A 19,013-nucleotide genomic window follows, 5' to 3' on the forward strand; every position below is an offset into this window, starting at 1 on the left:
TGTCAATGGTCCCATCCCATGTTCTCCCAGACACAAACACTGCTGTAAATAGGTGTACCAAACTTGAAAGGATCGTGCATCCCAAACTAGTCAGTTCTACACTAGTTGACTGGTCTGGCAGTTCAACAGACCTTAAGAGTTCATCCCGATGTTCTAGGGAAAATTGTGATAGTGTTTTGAGTTTTCTTCGGCCACGGAACCTTCTGCCACGATACCTTTTTCCACCATGAAGCCTTGCTCGCATATAAATGTCAGAATCCTTTACTATGCCATAGGATGATAATGGCTTTCCTGCTTCCAACGTGCTCAACTGGTATGTGAAGTAGCCAGAAAAACCCAAGTGAATCCTTTGATTTACCATTTCTTTCAAGAAACATACATCCTTGTCGGTATCAATCTGCAATGATAATGTTCCATGTGGATGTTTGACAAAAACCTGGATAAATATTATAAATATATTGAAGTCAGAAACATATAATGATATCTTAAATACATTGCACATTTAAGTAATTAAAAGGAAGCACCAGCAGTCAGCATTCATATTGCATTCTCTAATAATAAGGATACTTAGCTAAAAAAAAAGGATACAACACAAGGGCATTAACTCACACAGAACAAGGGAGTGGATTTTGTTGACACTTAGGCCATGTTTAGATGGCAAAAATTTTTGGAGGAAGGGTCACATCGAACTTTTGATCAGATGTCGAAAGGAGTTTTTAGATATTAATGAAAAAACGAATTTCACAGCTTAGCTGAAAACCGCGAGACGAATTTTTTAAGCCTAATTAAGCCGTCATTAGCACATGTTGGTTACTGTAGCACTTATGGCTAATCATGAAGTAATTAGGCTCAAAGATTCGTCTTAAGATTTCTCTTATAACTGTGTAATTAGTTTTTTGTTTCTTCTATATTTAATGCTCTATTTAAATGTCCAAAAATTCGATGTGATGTTTTTGGAGAAACTTTTTAGGAACTAAACAAGGCCTTACTTGTGTTTTTGTCAAAGCAGTTGAAACATTTGGAGATTTTCTTGCATAAGTTACAGTAGGCTTCTCATGAAGTCCAGCATTCGACTCCATAACCTACAGATGGGAAGCCAAACTGAAGTTACTGCATTGGAAGAGATCATGGTGGACATTTAGTGATGTCGATATCAAACCAGAACGTCAGCAATGAAGTAGATGAAGTTATAAATATGACAGGATGATCCATAAAAAAATTCAATTATGAAGAGTTGAGAAGTCCATAGATCAGGATAATAGCTTCTATCAGTGTCATGATGAACACCTAAATTTACATATACTTTCCAGCCAACCTTATTTAGAGTATGCCAAACTCTTTCTATACTCATGGGTAAGCGGTATAACATTAATAATCACAATATTGCATTTTGCAACATAAAAAGGTAAAATCCTTTAAAGGCCTGGAAATAAAACTTTTAAGTCACACCATCATATGATCTAAGCTCTGCTATTACATGTCATAAATAAAACCCAAAAGTATGGATTATGCAATGAAATATTTGAGAATGGGTGAGTCCAAGCAAACAAAACAGTCCTGTGAAAACATGCATCAGTGTACATCAGCTAGTAATCTAACTATCTAAGCAGAAAGAAAAACAAATACCTAGCTGTCCAGACTTGCAATAAAAAAAAAAGAAAGAGGAAGTATGAAATAGTGACAACTGACATCTTCCAGCTGCTCCAGCAAAATCTTCAGTGTCTTATCCTTGCCATTGTTGGCAGCATAAAAGAGTGGCGCTCCACCGCCAGATTCTGTGCCAACAGGTGCTCCTTTTGAACACAAGAAACCAGTTATGTTATAGCATCCTGCGGTGAATGAGATGAGCCATAGATCGTGAGGAAAAAAATGCTATGTAAATTGAGTAATGTGAATAAACAATCACCAATGCAATAGACAATTTGCAACAGATCGCATGTGAACAATTACAAATGGAGCAATCTTATACAACTTTGAGTGGTGATATATAGAAATTAATTAAAGGTATCTATATAAGAAATGAAAATTGTCAAGTTGTGATTGAATTGAACATACTCATTAATAGTATTGCAATATTGTAGAACGTAGAGCCTTGTGCGACAATAAAACTTCTAATTCAAATTGGATAGTGTTTGTATCAAGGGGGGCCTGAGCCAGCACCATGGTGGAGAATTATGCATCATATATGATCTACTTGTGTAATATCACCACCGTGATCAAGTAAATACTCTATAGTAGGAAAAACACCAGCGGTGTTAAACCTGAGATAAACAGCACATCTGTATACTTCACAGTTCACACATGATACTACCAAACATAGACACGTCAGCTGCCAATATCACTAAAGGATGATAAGAGTTAGATAGTCACCTGCTGCTCCAGCAATATTCACATCACCACCAAATTCCTCCACCAAGAACTTGCAAATATTCAGACAGCCTTGGCAAGCCACAGCGTGCAGCGACCCAGCCCATCCTTGTAAAGAGCTAATGCCATATCCTGGGCCTTTCCTTGCTCAATTCCAAGGCTCTCTGAAGTATCTTCTCCAAAAGAAAAACACAAAAATATCACCACACTAAGGAAGAGAATGAATGGATTAACTAGCTAGAGCACGAAAATAAGAGCGGCAGATAGGTGCACACTTGGAGAGGTAATGAATAGAAGATGATCGCAATGTTTTGTCGCATTTATCCAACATAAGAAGTTATAACTATCAATTTGTGATTGAATTTGTACTCCATTAATGGCATTGCATTATTGAAGAGCCATGCGAAACAATACAATTGGTAATATAACAAAGAATCAGATAAGTATTTGTATCAAGGGGAACCTTTGCCAGCAGCATGGTGGATAACAGTGCATCCTTTATGATATGTTTTTTGTTACATTATAACCATGATCAAGAAAATACTCTACAGTAGGAACATCACCAGACTTAGCAGCAGAAATAAATGGCGCTAGACTAGGACATGCAGTGACAAACAGCACATTAGTACACTTGATGCATCATGCTGCCAAATGAAGACATGGCAACTGACAACTTGACAAAAGGAGACCTTCTGCTCCAGCGATATTGACGTTACCCACAATTCCTCCAACAAGAACTTGCGAGCATTCAGATGGCTCGGGCGTGCCGTGGAGTGCAGCAAGCCGATCCCATCCTTCTTAAGAGCTGGTACCAGATGCTGCGCCATTCCTCTCACGATATCAAAGCACTTTATAGTACCGTGTACCAAAGAAAAACACAAATACGCCATCACACTAACCAAGACAAACAATAATGGACGGATTAACTAGCGAGAACACGAAAAGAAAAGCGACGAATACATCTAATGTGCAAGAACCTCAGCTCACTGAGTCATGTGAACCTGTACCTTGGAACTTCAAAACATTTGTTTATACCTAGCTACACATCACACATTCACACTTGGAGAGGTAGTGCAATAGAGGATGAACACAACAGTGTCGTATTTATCGAATGCAAGGACTTGCCACGATAAAAGCCTCAGATGTTGCAATTTCTAGATAAGACAAGTTTGGCATCTCCGCTACTCTATGGAACTGGGTGGTAAGATCTCCACGCACGATGAAATCCGTCCAGTGAGCCATAGCGTCACGGAAAATAAAATGCACCAAGGCAACGAGCGCTAGATGCAGAAGCGCATCTAGTCTAAAAGTAATCATTCCTTCCATGTTCAAATCAGCAGTGTAACCATCGAAAGCGCAACACAGGTACACAATTAACCTAAGAGGTCGAGGAGGTCATGTATGCACGTGTCGATCGGGTGGGATCGACGAGGTGGAGGAGAGGAGAGAAGAGGAGAGGAGAGGAGATGAGATGAGAAGAAGCAACCTTTGAGGCGTCCGATTTTCCCGTCGAAGGACGTGCCGAGAGCGCTCGCACCTGCGTACAAACCGAGGGAGATGAGATCGCCATTAGTAACAGGCCCGAGGAGAGCCGACGATCAAACCAAGAGTAGGCGGCGGCGCGGAGGGGGAGAATAGACGTACCGGTGCCGTCGTTGGTGGGGCGGAGGTAGACGAACGTGTCCGCCATGGCTCGCCGTCGCCGCGACGAGTAGAGGGGTGTGGGGGTGGGGAGGAAGCTTGCAGAGTTGCAGCCTTTGCAGGCAGAGGGGCGGAGTGGGTGGGAAGGAGGAGGGGTTTTGGCCTCCCTCCCCTTTCGTACACGAGGCCGTGGGTTCCGCTGGTGCAATGGACCGGGTGCACTCGTCTCGTAGGGGTGCTACACTAGAGCCTGAGCCTAGACACTAGCCTTCCTGGTGCAGGTAGACCCGGTTCATAGAGCCGTCTGCTCGGTCAGGAGGCGGGATAATTGAGACAGGCCGCCAATCTCCCGCTCGAAGATAAATAGTCTATGACATAGGGTGGCCCACTGGCAGAAGGTTGTTTTCATGTCTAAATGTGGCAGTGGGTATATCTCATTTTCACCTTCACGAAATCAAAACTCAGTCAGCCATGTTTGGCACAGTAGATTTCTCGTTTTTTACGTCCATGGTTCTCGAAATTGAACAGTATTTTTTCCTAAAAAGTTTCTATAGAAAAGTTGGTTTAAAAAATCATATTAATCTATTTTATATTTTTTTATAATTAATAATTAATTAATCATGTACAGGTCTATTGCTACGTTTTCCACGCCGAATTACTATCTGTTAATATCAAATTTTGGCAAATAGCCGTTGAAGAATAATGTGCGAAAAACGACCGAATCAAATAAGAAAGAAGGCAATCGGCTGGAAGAATTACACAGAATATGGCTTGGTGTCAGCCGATAGAGTCCAGATCAGATTAGAATTGGAGTTCGATTGGGCTCGAAACTTAAAAGATAAGATTAGGTTGTTATCTCAGTCCGTGTAGATTAGAATTGTGTTATCTTAGAGTTTGTTTAGAATTTTATATCTAATTAGAGTTCGTGTGTAATAAAGTAGTTGCTAATACGGATCCATATTTGGTTAGATTAGATAGATTTCGGGATATAAATAGATGATCCCATACCCTGTAAACAACAACTTCAGTTCAATCAGATTCAGCGCATCGCCAACCTTTCTCGACAGAGCAAGCTCTCGGCGCAAGGTTTGTCATCCTTGCAATGTAGTTTGTCTTCGTCAACCCATCGATCGGCTAGAACATGACTATCTCGATTGAGTTCGATCTCCTACCTATCTGGTCGACGGTTTATCTGAAGCATGTTATTACTTTCTTATGTTCTCGGTTTGAAGTAATAACAGGTCTTCGATCAAGTCCTCGTGAGTTCTTCGTTTTGATCTGTTAGCATGGGTTTAGTTGACTGGATTCTGTCTCGGTTTGGTTCGATCAATCTAGTTGGTTGAATTCATGTTGTCAGATTAGATCAGATGCTCGTGAGGGCTTATCACCGGAGCTCTAGCCAGCATTATCTCAAGTAACTCGTCGGTTTATACATTAAACTCGTTGATCTTCATGCTTTCTATGGTTATATCGTGCTTAACTACATACTATCTTGGTTTGGTCTGATCTATGTATGTTTGGTTCGATATGACTATAGAAGCTTGTTCGATCGACTGAGATTGATGTATAGATCGCTGAATTACGCTAGTTTGGTATTCGATTACTCATATTCTGCAATGTTATTTTGATCTTATGCATGTTTACGTTTAGATCTGAACTGTCTTGGTTGAGTCCGATCTTCTAGGTCTAGTGTGGTTGTGTATTTGGTTAATTATTATTGTTTTATGTTAGTAATTAGCATAGCGATCTAGTTTAACTTAAATTCCATGTTTAGTCTCCTATCGACTCCTGACTGTTTGTGCGATAAGCACTAGATCGGTCCGATCGACTGATTAATCTTAAGACTATCTCGGTTAAATCTGATCTTTTAAGATTAATCAATCGACTAGGCTATTTGGCGGTTATCCTACTTCTAATTCAACCGATAGGGCATATTATCACATATCTCCATGAAATTCCTGTAAAGCCGATTCTTTAGCGCATCGACTGGGGCCCTAAAGCGGTATTGACTATTTAACTGATAGCGGTTTAGGTATAACCGTTTTGTCATGTCATATCTTGTCAGTTACAGGATCAAACTGACTAGCACGCCCAGTGAATCTAAGAATTATGTCCTGCACTAGAGTGATCATAGAGTTACCCCAAGGCCTTTGTGTGTGACACGTTAATTGTAATTTTCAGCGTCAATACAATTTTGGCACGCCCAATGGGACCAGTGCTAAGAAGACTCAAGCGAACAAGCAAACCCATGAACACTCAAGACTGGGAAGATGGCCGCCAAGGAAATCAGTTCCGAGAACATTGTCCCTGTCACACTAGACAAGCTCACTGAAGAACAAAGGGCTCTGGTGCAACAGCATATGGAAGGCTTCCAAAAGTTATGCCTGGAATTCTTCAGCATGACTCGAGGTGGTCCAGTCCAGAAGTCCAAGCTCCCAGCTCCAACAATCAAGCTGGGACAGGGTAGCAACCCACCTCAAGATAACCAGGTGAACCTACAAGACATGGTGGATTCGGTTGTACACCACACACTGATCAACCAGTCAGGAGCACTGGTTAATACACTATCTGGCTTGATCAGGCAGGTGGCCGATGACGCCCCCGATCAGGAGTCACAACAGAAGGGGACAACATACTTCCCAGGAGGAGAGAGGCTGAGGTATCGGTTTCACAAAGATATGAGGGACCCACCAACAGATGACGAGTCGATACCACGTCCTCGTTTCGACCCTGAGCAATCTCCAGACAGGGTGAGGCAGCCGTACTAGGAGAGGACACCACCGAGGTACGCCAGACAAGCCAATCCCTACGATGGCGCTGGCGTCCCTTATCAAGCACCACCACCACTAGCGTGGCCGCGCAGAGAGGAGCCAGTTGTCACGTCCAGAAATTTACACTAAATTTCTGAACAATAGCATGTATTAAATCTCGGTCCAGGCATCAGCCCGAGTACACACTATGACAAATTAATACACAGTTCCACGTCTTAAAAACAAATAAAAACAATTATCTATCGAAATGCAGCGGAAAAGGAAAACAAACTAAACCATCTAATCTTCAGCTTTAGCTAGCCAAGACGGCTCCACACCACAGGCACTCTCGACGGCGGATTGAACCTTACTTCAACCTTCGGAACAACCTACTTCTGACACAGGCTCTAGCACATGTTCTGGTGGGGAAAAAAAAGCAAGGCTGAGTACAAACCACCGTACTCAACAAGTAACACCCAAGAGAGGGAGAATAATGAATGCAATAGGGTAATAAGGATAGGCTAAGGTTAACTTGCACAAAAGCTGCAGTAATTTAGCAAAACAGTAAATAAAATAGACTGAAATAAAAGTAAAGTAACATTTAACATAATCATCCACTGTCCAACGTTACACCACGTTGCAACAGGCCCAAACCACTGTCGAACGTTACACCACGTAGCGGCAGGGTCAACCCTCTGCCCAACGTTAAACCACGTTGCGACAGACCCAAACCACTGCCAACGTTACACCACATTGCGCAGGGTCAAACCAGTTCCAAGAATAATCAGGTTATTAATGGTTCAACTAATCCCAGTGAATCTGTCAGTTCGCCCAATAACCGCGGGCACGGCTATTCGAATAGTTTTACTCTGCAGAGGTGTACAACTTTATGCACAACACATGGCTGCCAAGCATGTTACCATGCCCCAACGTATCACCACGATACCTCAGTACGGAAACCATGATAAGACCTTTCACCCAGCCCTCCCTAGACAATCGCACCACACTTCAGGTTTCACCCCCTCCTTTACACCAAGTCGGGCAGTCCCCTCTTGTGCCTTGGTAGATCCGGAAGCAGCAGAGGCTTTCGTTACACCACGATTGCCCGTCCATACTCCATCACGCCTACTCTTGCCTGGGTACGTCGAATAGGGACAAGCTAGATTACGAGTCTCACCGTTGCCCATTCTGGCTTGTGGTTAGTACGTGTAAGACCTTCAGGGTTTCCTGAGAACTGGTCCTTAACTGCCATGGGCACGACTCTCAAAACCATGCACCCACAGCCCACCATAAGCAATATTTTAGTTGTATTAATCCACCTCGGGAAATGAATAATGGTAACAACCATTGAAGGTGTATCAAAGTGCAACAATAATTAAATAATAATTGGTGAGCTAGTTGAACTAAGCATGGCTAAGCATTGACTAACCCTAATTCTAGTCAAATTAATCCTGGGATGACAATGATAATAAATGAGAATCAACGGGTATATAGGTAAATGCCCAATAGATAAATAAAGTAAATAGATTTGCATAAAACAATGCATGTTTGAATGTAAAAGCGGGGGACTTTATAATCATAGGTTCAATATGATCAAAGGAGGGTGTCACTTGCCTTGCTTAGACCCACGAGGAACTTCGGCGACGACTTCGAGAACGAACGGCGCTGCGACGGGGTCAAAACCTACGACAAACAAGGCAAAACAAACAAAACAGGCTATAAAACTACTGAAACAGAGAAAGAAACTATTTTTAATGGATTCTTGACAATTTTATGAATTTAATGAAACTTGAATGGACCTAAACGGAGACTAGATGAATTACTTATGAATTTTAGAAGTTTTCTAGGTTTTTTAACTAAACAGAAAAGTCCTAAATCAATTATTGCGCAATTAATTGGAGGGATGACGTCAGCACAGGAGTGAGAGGAGGCTGACGTCTGGGGCCCATTTGTCAGTGGGAGAGAGGAGAGATTGAGAGGATGACACGTGGGCCGAGCTGTCGGTGGTGGCTTGCTGACAAGCGGACCCCACCGATCAGTGAGTCAAAGCAGAGGAGAGGGAGGGGACTGCTTGGCCGAGCCGAGCGGCGCGCGGGCTCGGGCGGCGGGGAGGCAGCGATGATGACCAGCGGGCGGCGACGCTGAGGACGGTGACCGGCGGACGGCGGCGCGGACCGGCGGGTATGCGGCGAGCGGCGGCGACCCAGTGGGTGGCCACGCGAGAGTTGGCGACGGCGCTAAGAGCGGCGGCGCCGAAGGGAGAACGGCGGCGGCTCGGGGAGAGCGACGGCAGTGACGCGACGAGCGCGGCGGTGCTTCGACGGTGGCGGGGTCGCGTCGGCGACAGCAAGGCGAGGGTGGCGGCTGGCGGACGGGCGACGGAGATGGCCGAAGCGCGCAAGAATGCGGCGGCGGCGTCGGCTCTGGCGGCCACGGGCGGAGAGGAAAAGAGAGGGATAGAGAGGACAGCAACGGCTTACCGGCGACGAGGACGGCGATGGCAAGTCGGCGAGGGCCGAGGATCGGTGGTGACGGCCGGCACGAGGTAGATCGGCGGCGACGATGGAGATCGCTCGGCGGCGCTAGCGCGGTGGCACGATGGACAACGGCCAGCGACGGCAACGGCCGAGAAGAGAAAAGCAATCCGACGGGGAGAGGAGGAAGGAGCGGTGCGCGACGACGGCTTGGCGTCGTGGCGTGTGCGCGGGGAGGCAGAGGACGATGGAGGGAGGGGAAACCGTGGCGATGGCGGCCGGGGACTGCGGCGGTGTCGGCGCGACGACAGCTTGGCGTCTCGCGGCGCGGTGGCAACGACCGAGGGGGCCCGCTGTGGTGACGGCAAGGGAGACGACGCTAGGGTGGCGCATCGGCGGCGAACAGCAGCGCACACGCATGGCAGCGGCACATGCGCCGGGGGCGGCTACCGAAGGGGAAGAGAAAGGAGGGAGAGGGGAAGAGGATGCTCACCGGCGGCGCGAAGGACGGCAGCGAGTCGGCGTCGAGCGGGAATGGGTGATGATGCAGCTCCGCGACGGCGACCGGAGGTGAGGCGCGAGCTCGACTGGCGGCGGCGAGGCAATGGGCGCAGCGACGGCTCGGGAACGTGCGAATAAAGGCGGCGGCGGCTCGAGGAGAGGGGGATTTATAGGTGGCGGCTACCGCGCGTAAGGCGGGGAGGTCGTTGGCGCAGCCAGGGTGGACGTGGCGCGGCGAAAGCGGGAGGTGGTTAGCGGCGGCACGGATTGCGGCTGGTGGTGGCGCCCGGCAGTTGCGGCGCAGCCGTTGGGCCGGCGCGGGCGGAGCGGCGGCTCGACCGACGACGTGGCGGCACGGGCGAGGCACAACCGGTGAGGCGAGGGGCAATGCAGCTCAGCGCGACGGCGAGGTGCGCGGATTGCAGGCGGCGCGGCTGCACAGCTCGGGCGTGAGCGTAGCCAGCGCGGGCGAGGCAGCAGCCAAGACAAGCTCGGCACGGGGAGGTGGTGATGCCGACCGACGGCGGCGACATTCGGCAGAGGGTGGCGAACGACGACCGACGCGGAGGCGAGAACCGATGGTGTGCGCGCGCACGACGGCGGCGCAACGACGCGAGGGAGGCGTCGCTAGGCCGGCTGCGCGAGCAACGGCCGGCGATGGCCGGGGAGAGTTGAGGGAGGAGGAAGGAGAGAATGGGCTCATCGGGTTGAGGAAGGAGGGGAAGCGGCGACGCGACGACACGGCGAGGTGGGACGCGACGAGAGCCACGGCGAGACAGCGGAGAGCGGTGGCGTGCGACAGGGGAGTGGCGCAACGCGGACGGCGCAGCGAGGTGACGCTGGCCCGAGAGCGGGGCGGCGGCGGCAAGGAGAGGAAGGGGAGGGGCTCGGGAAGAGGCGGCGCACTCCGACAGCGGTGGCGACCTGCGCGTGCAGAGGCGAGCAAAGGCGAAGAGGGACCGGCGGTGGCCGGGGAGACGCGGCAGCGGCCAAGCGGCGACGGCGCGCTAGCGGTCACGGCGACCGAGCGACGGTGACGGCGACGCGGAGCAGCGGCCAAGCACGGGCGCGAGGCGCACGCACCGCGGGGCACGGCGGGGACGTGGGCAGAGAGGTGGACGACGTGCCCGACAGGTGGGCCTCACCTGTCGGTGTCTCGGGAAGGGAGGAGGCGTGGAGGACTTGGGCGCAAGCGGCTTGGGCCGAGAGAAGGACTGGGCTGGCCCAGCGGGAGGGAAGGGAGGAGAGGAGGGAGAGCAGGCCGGAAGGGAGAAGTGGGCCGGCGCTGTTGGGCCGAGAGAAGAGGGAAAATGAGGAGTGGGCCGAGGGAGGTGATGCAGACTTTGAGCGCCGGTTGGGACACGACTCGGGAAATTGCAGACAGTACACGCATTCACACGACAGAACCAAATCATGCACGAATTAGAGATCCGTACGACAAATTAGATCCGATACGTGAAACCGTGAACTGTTAGCGGCACAACGGCAGGAGTTAACGACCCGTTAAATTGAGATTTAACGACTCGCTAAACTAGAATTAGACGACTTTAACGTTAAACCAATCTACGTGTACGAAATAGAATTTCATACTGTAGATCAATCTCACGCTAGCTAATAGATTGGAAAACCTAAGCAATTAAACGGTAGATTAACGATAGATTGATTTGCATGAATAAAACGTATGCAAACCTGAGGTTTGGTGGAGAGATCAGCGACAGATTGCGATTGTTCCTTGCTGTTAGGCTAGAAAACCTGAACAATTAAACGGTAGATTAATTTAGATTGATTCGCAAGAATAAAATATATGCGAACCTGAAATTTGGTGGAGAGAGACCAGCCGGCGACGTGCTGCGAACAAGGATGCAGCAGGGCTGCTAGCGGCTTGCTGCGCAGCTGCTGGGATAGGGGCGGCACAGCTGTAGCGGAGGCGGAAGAGGCGACTGGATATGCACGGGAGAGGGGGACGGGGAAAAGAGGCAAGGGTGTAGGGGGGTATTTATAGGGGAAAGCTAGAGATAGATCTTGTTATCCATCCCCTATTAACAAGGAATAGATAAGGTTTCAAAGAGATAAGATTTAGAATTCTAATTAACTGGAATTGATTTTTTTGGTGGAGATAGAGATGAGGCTGCATGGCTTGGAGAGGAGGGGGAGAGGATCGTACAGGGAGGAGGAGGAGGAGGAGTTCGGCCAAGGGAGAGGAAAAAGGAAAAGAGAAAAAGAAAAGGGAAAAAGGAAAAAAAAGGAAGGAGGGAAAAAAAGAAATTGCCTCCAATTTTGCCGATTTTTATTAAGTTTATTAGACCAAATTTTATTGACTGCAGTTCAAATATAAATCCTGTTAATCATTTAAAATGCTTTCGGGACATTTTTAGAATATCCGAAAAGCTTCCAATTAATTAAATTAATTTATTACACTGAGTTTTCTCCTGAACTTTAATTAACAAATTATTTTTAATGCATTATTTAATTATTTCTTGGCTAGGGTAAAACTCAGGGCGTGACACCAGTGTACAATGATCCACCTCGGCAGCCGAACCAAATGCCTGGGGAAATTCAGAGACGAGGATTGGACTGATCGCATTGCTAAGGTAATGCGAGAACAATTCGGCCTAAGGCCGAAAGAGCAAACAATGATGTATCGGCGCCCGTACCCAAAATGGTTCGAGAGAGTGCCGTTACCACACCGGTATAGGGTGTCGGATTTCTCCAAACTCTCGGTACAGGATGGTATCTCAACAATAGAGCACGTCAGCCGATTCCTAGCATAGTGTGGTGAAGCATCATTCCTAAGCAAAACAATAGAGCACGCGTCTTTGAGGTATAAAGAGGAGGAAGATGAACTTAAGAAAGAACGCACCTGATAGTTGAGTTGACGTGCACGAGCGTAGGTAATAGGACCATGAAGTTGTACTTGTGGGGACGTGGATGTATCGATGGCGTTGATGTCCTCATCACTGTTAGTGGCAACATTTTGATTTTTTAGCCATTAGAGATAAAATCGTGAAGACTTAACCGAATCGGACTAGAAAAGAGCAATTTGACTATCGGCTAGAGTTTGAATCGGCTGATATAGAAGCAAGTCGGCCTAGAGAAGGAGTCCGATTGGGATACTGTTGACGTCAAAAATGTGATCTTACATGTCACATACGAAGGCCTGAGAATCTTTCTTATATCGCTCCAGTGCAGGACCTAAGTTCTTAGATTACGCGGGCGTGCCAGTCAGTTTGATCCTGCAACTGACAAGATGAAGAATAAAACCAGCCGATCGGCTATCGAGCCGATAGATAATAAAAGATCCAGCCGATAGATAATAAAAGATTCTGCATCTGAAATTTATGTTCATAGATTAGATTGAATGCTTGCATGCTCCTTTTGCTAGAGTTCTAGCTTGCATTAGCTTAAGTAATTAATCGATTGGTTTAGTAAACTTGTAGATCGTTATGTCTCCCATGATTATATCGGCATAGATTGCATACTGTCTCAGTTTGGTCTGATCTGGTTTTAGAAGCATCTCTGATCTATTAGGTTTAGTAAATGAGTAAATGGGTTACGCTCGTTTTATAGTTGATTATCAGTATTATAAAATATTATGTTGACCTCATGCTTGAACATGCTTAAATCTGAACTGTCCTGGTTTAGTCCGATCTTTTAGGTTTAGCTTTAACATGCTTGATGATACATGATATTTCCGTATGTTGATAATTAATCTAGCAACCCAGTTCTATTATATTTAGTTTCGCATTGAACCCTATCGGTTGCTGATTGCATGTAAGATAACTCATGAATCGAGCCGATCGACTGGTTAGTCCTAAAACTGTCTCGGTTAAGTCTGATCTTTTAGGTGTAACTAGTTAATCAGTCTGTTTTATTAGTTATCGGAGTCATAATCCATCCGATAAGGTATGTTAAGTTCATATGCCATGAAATTCTTGCAAAGCCGGCTGACATCGTTCAATCGGCTAGGGTCTTAAAGCAGTATCGACTGTTTGGCCAATAAATTATATAGGTTTAACACTTTTATCTATATTTTCATATCCTGTCAGTTGTAGCGTCAAATTGACTGGCACGCATGTTTATTCTAAGAAGTAGGTCCTGCGTTGAAGCAATCTAAGAAGGGTTTCTAGGTCCACGTCTGTGAAACGTTATTAGAGATGGTAGTTGTATCTGCGGGTCTCGTACCTGATGGGTAGGCATGGGTAACAAATCTTATCTGCGGGTACACACAAATATGCGGGTTGGGTATGGGTGCAGGTCTTCGTCCGTGGGTACCTGTAGTTCTACAAAAATACATACCTTATCTTCATACAATATGTAAAGTAGTCTGGCCCAGAGAAAACCCTAAAACAAATATTACTATAAATAATAATAATATTGTTATGGATTGTGAATTTTAGACTTCCAATAATATACATGTGTAAGCATGAAGAGGCGGAGGAGGGGTTGGGCTGGGTTGGGCCATGGAGGAAAAAATTGCATATCTACCATTGTAAACGGAGGGATTCGCTAGAATGCCATTATGTAAATGGGCTTCGCCCAAATATCATCCAAATGGTTGTGCGGTTTGTTATTTTACCATTTTGGCTGTTAACTCCATTTTAGTGCTTTTTTTCCTAATTTGCCCCTCCCAACTCATTTCCTCCATATGTATCACACACACGCTATTTGTTCCTAATTTTTCTATATCGTACAAGAGGCACGCAAAGTTGACGCTCTCCATTTTTTCTCATATGATGACATATTTTATTTTTTATTTGTCAAAAATGAGTAATAAAAAAATACAGTGACAATGGAGAAAAAAATACGCGTGCGACAAATAAAAAATAAAATATACCGTTATTGACGCTGAAAATAACAATCAACGGTCACACACGTAGGCCTGGGAATCAATCTTAGACCATTCCAGTGCAGGACCTAATTCTTAGAAATACCGGGCGTGCCAATCAGTTTGATCCTATAATTGACAAGATATAACATAGAAAAGCAGTTAACCCTGAATTCGCTATCGACCGAATAGCCGATACCGCTCCAGCACCCTAGCCGATAGACTAGACGATCGGCTTTACAGGAATTTCGTGATAACATGTAAAATTATGCTCAATTGGCTAAGTCAGAAGTAGGATAAATATCAGATAAGTCAACCAACAAATTAATCTCAAAAGATCGGACCTAACCGAGACAGTTTTAAGATTACTCGGCCGATCGGACCGCTACAACATTTATCATCCACTAAATTGTTAGCCGATATAAGACTAAACATGGAATTTATACAATAAACTGGAATGCTACACTAATTAATCGCGTAAAACAATATCAACCAACAACATGTATGCCCATACCAGATGTAGAATATCGAACCTAATCAAGACAGTACAGATCCAAGCATAACCACGCATGGCATCAGATAAATATTGTAGCACATGAATAATAAGATAGCAAAGCAACGTAATCCACCAACCAATCTATTAAACTCAGCCAATCGGACAAACCTCCATAGGTAGATCGCACCAAACACATAGATCAGACCTGACCGAGACAGTATGCGACCCAGCGCGATATAACCACAGAGACACGAAGACTAGTAAGGTTAATAAACTGATCAATGAATTACTCAAGATAACGCTGGCTAGAACTCCAGCAGCAAACCCGCGCAGGGCCCCAATCTAATCTGATAACATGAATCAAGCAAACCTAATTAATCGGACCGAACCGAGACAGAATTAGATCAGCAAGACTCACGCGAACAAATCAGACAGAAGAACTTACGAGAACCTGATCGAGAACTACCATTACCTTAAACCAAAACAGATTAAAATAATGATAGAGCTCGGCCCGCCGATCAACTAAACAAAAGATCGGATACAACCGAGACAGTTCTGCCTTAACTGATCAGTGGGTTTTGACGAACTAGAACTTATATTGCGGAGTTGACAAACCCCGCGCCAAAAGCTCAAGCAAGTCGATGATTTGAAGCGATGCGCCAAGTTCAATTGATTGAGAGAGATCCCTTACAAAGACCTCGAGCACCTATATTTATAGCCCCGGGAAATAACTAACCGGATAAGAATCCGCTAATAACTAAGTTTACATTATTCGGACTCTAATTAAATAACAGAACCTTAAACAAATTTTAAGATAAATCCTAACTAATTTACACGGACTCACGGTTAAATACCGAATCTATCTCCAATTTTCAGGCCCAATTGGACTCCCATTCGTGTCCGATTCGAACTCTATCGGCTGCAACCTTTTTTTTGCATCGAGCTTCCTATTCCCAGCCGATTCAAGTTTCCTTGTCCGATTCGGTTTTTAACCATGTTTCAATCAATAACGCTGATTTGCCAAAATCTGGCGTTAACAAGCGTCATGTGCGATGAGAAAAAATGGAGAGCGTCAACTTTGTGTGTCTCTTGTACGATACAGAAAAATTAAGAACAAATAGCATATGTGTGACACATATGAAGGAAATGAGTTGAGATGGGCAAATTAGAAAAAAAACACTAAAATGGAGTTAACAGCTAAAATGGTAAAATAGCAAGACACACAACCATTTAGATAACATTTTGACGAAGCCTATTTACATAATGGCATTCCAGCAAATTTCTCCGTTTACGATGATGGTAGATATGCAATTTTCTTTCATGGAGAGAGGTTGGCCCAACACAGAAGGAAGTGCCTCGCGATCATGGAAGGCATATCCGCGTCGGGTTCGGGTCCGCACGGGACGGAGACGGTATCCACCAGATCCTATTCCCCGTGTCGGAGTCGGACCGTCGGAGGTGACATCGAGATGATTATCCCCAACGCGAAACCAACAGGCGGAGACATCTCTCTCTTCTTCTTCGCCGCCGCCGAAACTACCAAACCCATCGGAGTCGGAGATCGAGAGTCGAGACGGAGACCGAGAGCTGACCAGGCGCCGATACCACCAACCCAGCCACAGCCGCCGGCACAAGCTCGCTGCCTCGTCTCATCGCAAACCATCGCCGGCCATGCGGATGAGCGGATCTCGCCCACGGAGACGGAGGCGGAGGCTCCCGGCCACGGGCGGTCCAAGAGATTCCGCCCGTTCGACGAAGGCTCCGCCCGGGAGGGATCCTGCCCGTATCCAGCCTGGGTGGTTCTGAACCGGGTCGGTGGCCGGAGGAATTCCTTCCACGACGACGGTGTTAACGCACAAATTTAATTCGCGCGGCAACACAATATCGATCGTTGTTACCACGTGACTATCGACGGATGTTTTTTTAAGCAAAGCAATAAAGATAACTCACTTACATGAAGGAGAACCAAAAACGGTAAAGATCAATATAGGAGCAAGAGCAGTAAAGATGAAAAACAAACAAGTAAATTGAATTGCACGATTGATCCTCCTCCAATCAACCAAACATCCAAATAATATAGATGTGCCTTGGTCTTTGGCATACGTACTCAGCCAAATAATATAGGGTAATTTTTCTATTAGAATAAGAAAATAACTCGAGTAGTACACCGGCTGCGTATAATCAATCGTTACCTTGCCGCAGCTTATGTTGCTTCAGATTTGGTTACAGGTGTATGCATCATCAAATACATATGCATGTAAAGTAAGCCCATCAATCGAGTAATCCTGCATGCATACATCCTCACGTACATGGATACAAAGCTCTGTAAATCAGATGATGCATACACCAACCAATCAAAACCTGTGTTTAATCTAAATTAATCAAAATATTAAAATAGCCTGGCCAATTAAAAAAGCCGAACTCACTAAAAAGGAATAAATCATCTAGCTAATCAAGAAATAATTTAGCCAATTAATAAACTATGTGGCCAAATTACACAGCTAACAGACGGCACCACGTCGGCGGTCTCCCACACCTCCCGCGGCGAGCAGGTCTCCGTCTCGTTCGAGCTCGCGGCGGAACCGCCACGCACCTCGCTCGTCACCCTCGACTGGCCGCGAGGGCCCGGCCCCCCGGAGGGCACCACATCCTACCCGCAGGTCGTGGCCGCGCACGGCAACGCCGTGCTGCTTGAGATCATCTCCACCGACAAGCACCCTCGCGCTGGCGCCATCGACTACTTCGTCTACGAGGCCAAGGCCGGCGGGGGGAAACCCTCCTTGACGCGGCTGCCCATCTGCTACTGGCAGGGCACTTCGAACAGGGGGAGGCTTCGGCCACGCATCATGAGCAACGAAGCCACGGGGATGCTGTCCTGCAGCGAGGATTTCTTCATCGTAGCCGAGCTCGAGGGCTCGCACCAGCCTTCTGCGGCAACCATCTACTCCTTGTCCTCTCGGTCCGATGGCTGGAGTCTTCAGAGATGTGCCCATCCGCCATGGCGATGGCGTCGCTCATTGCTTGGGCTGGTGGTCAACCGACGCGGTGCTATCCTACCGCCATCGCTACCTGATCTGGGTGGATTATTTCAGCGGGATGATCGTCTCTAAATTCGCGCATCCAGGAGAAGAAGAAGAAGAAGATCTCTAGGAGCCCGTTCTATGGTACGTGCCGCTCCCGATCGAACCATTCCAAGGGAAACCCTACGAGACCGACCGCGCGGAGGCATGCCCCCAATCTTCCCGCAGCCTCTGCGACACCCGCCATGGCGTCAAGTTCGTCGACGTTCGCCGCCATGGCAGCAGCAGCATCACCACCCTGTGGTCGTGGCGCGAGGACCAAACGTGGAGAGAGGACGCGGCACTGGACGCCGCCCAGCTCCGGGGCCTCTGCTCCGAGAACCGCCTCCCGACGAACGCCCAGCCCGAATTCCCCGTCGTCGACATGGAGAGCCCTTGCGTCGTCTGCTTCTTGCTGCGCGAGGAGGGCCACCGCATCGCCGAGCCTGACGCGACGACATGGATGGTCAAGGTGGACATGAAGAGGAAGATCGTGCTAGGCTGCGCTCGTTATTCCGAGGAGGAAGGAGGCCCGCCCGATGGGTTGTCTTCGTCTCCAGTGAGATGCCATCTTACCTGTCTCGACAACAAACCCTGAAAAGGAAATGTTGATGTGTCTAGTTTGCAGAATGACCAGCACAATGGACAACTAGCTTGCAACAGGTTGCATGTGAACCATGTGATTAAGGGGCTGTTTAGGACCATCGAATGTTTGGACAATTATTATAAATAGTAAATATAGACTATTAATAAAACCTATTTATAATCTTGGACTAATTCGCGAGATGAATCTACTGAGCCTACTTAATCCATGATTAGCGTATGTGATGCTACATTAAACATGCTCTAATTATGGATTAATTAGGTTTAAAAAAATTATCTCGTGGATTAGCACTCATT

At 46.7% G+C, this 19,013-nt stretch overlaps 2 pseudogenes; one reads left to right on the forward strand and one right to left on the reverse strand.

Annotated features, from left to right (window-relative positions):
* Positions 1-264: 264 nt before the first annotated feature.
* Positions 265-4,086, reverse strand: LOC102710167 (annotated as a pseudogene).
* Positions 4,087-6,278: 2,192 nt separating this feature from the next.
* On the forward strand, positions 6,279-18,825 carry LOC102710453 (annotated as a pseudogene).
* Positions 18,826-19,013: the final 188 nt, after the last annotated feature.

Source organism: Oryza brachyantha, chromosome 1, assembly GCF_000231095.2.
Source record: "Oryza brachyantha chromosome 1, ObraRS2, whole genome shotgun sequence".
NCBI lineage: Eukaryota > Viridiplantae > Streptophyta > Magnoliopsida > Poales > Poaceae > Oryza > Oryza brachyantha.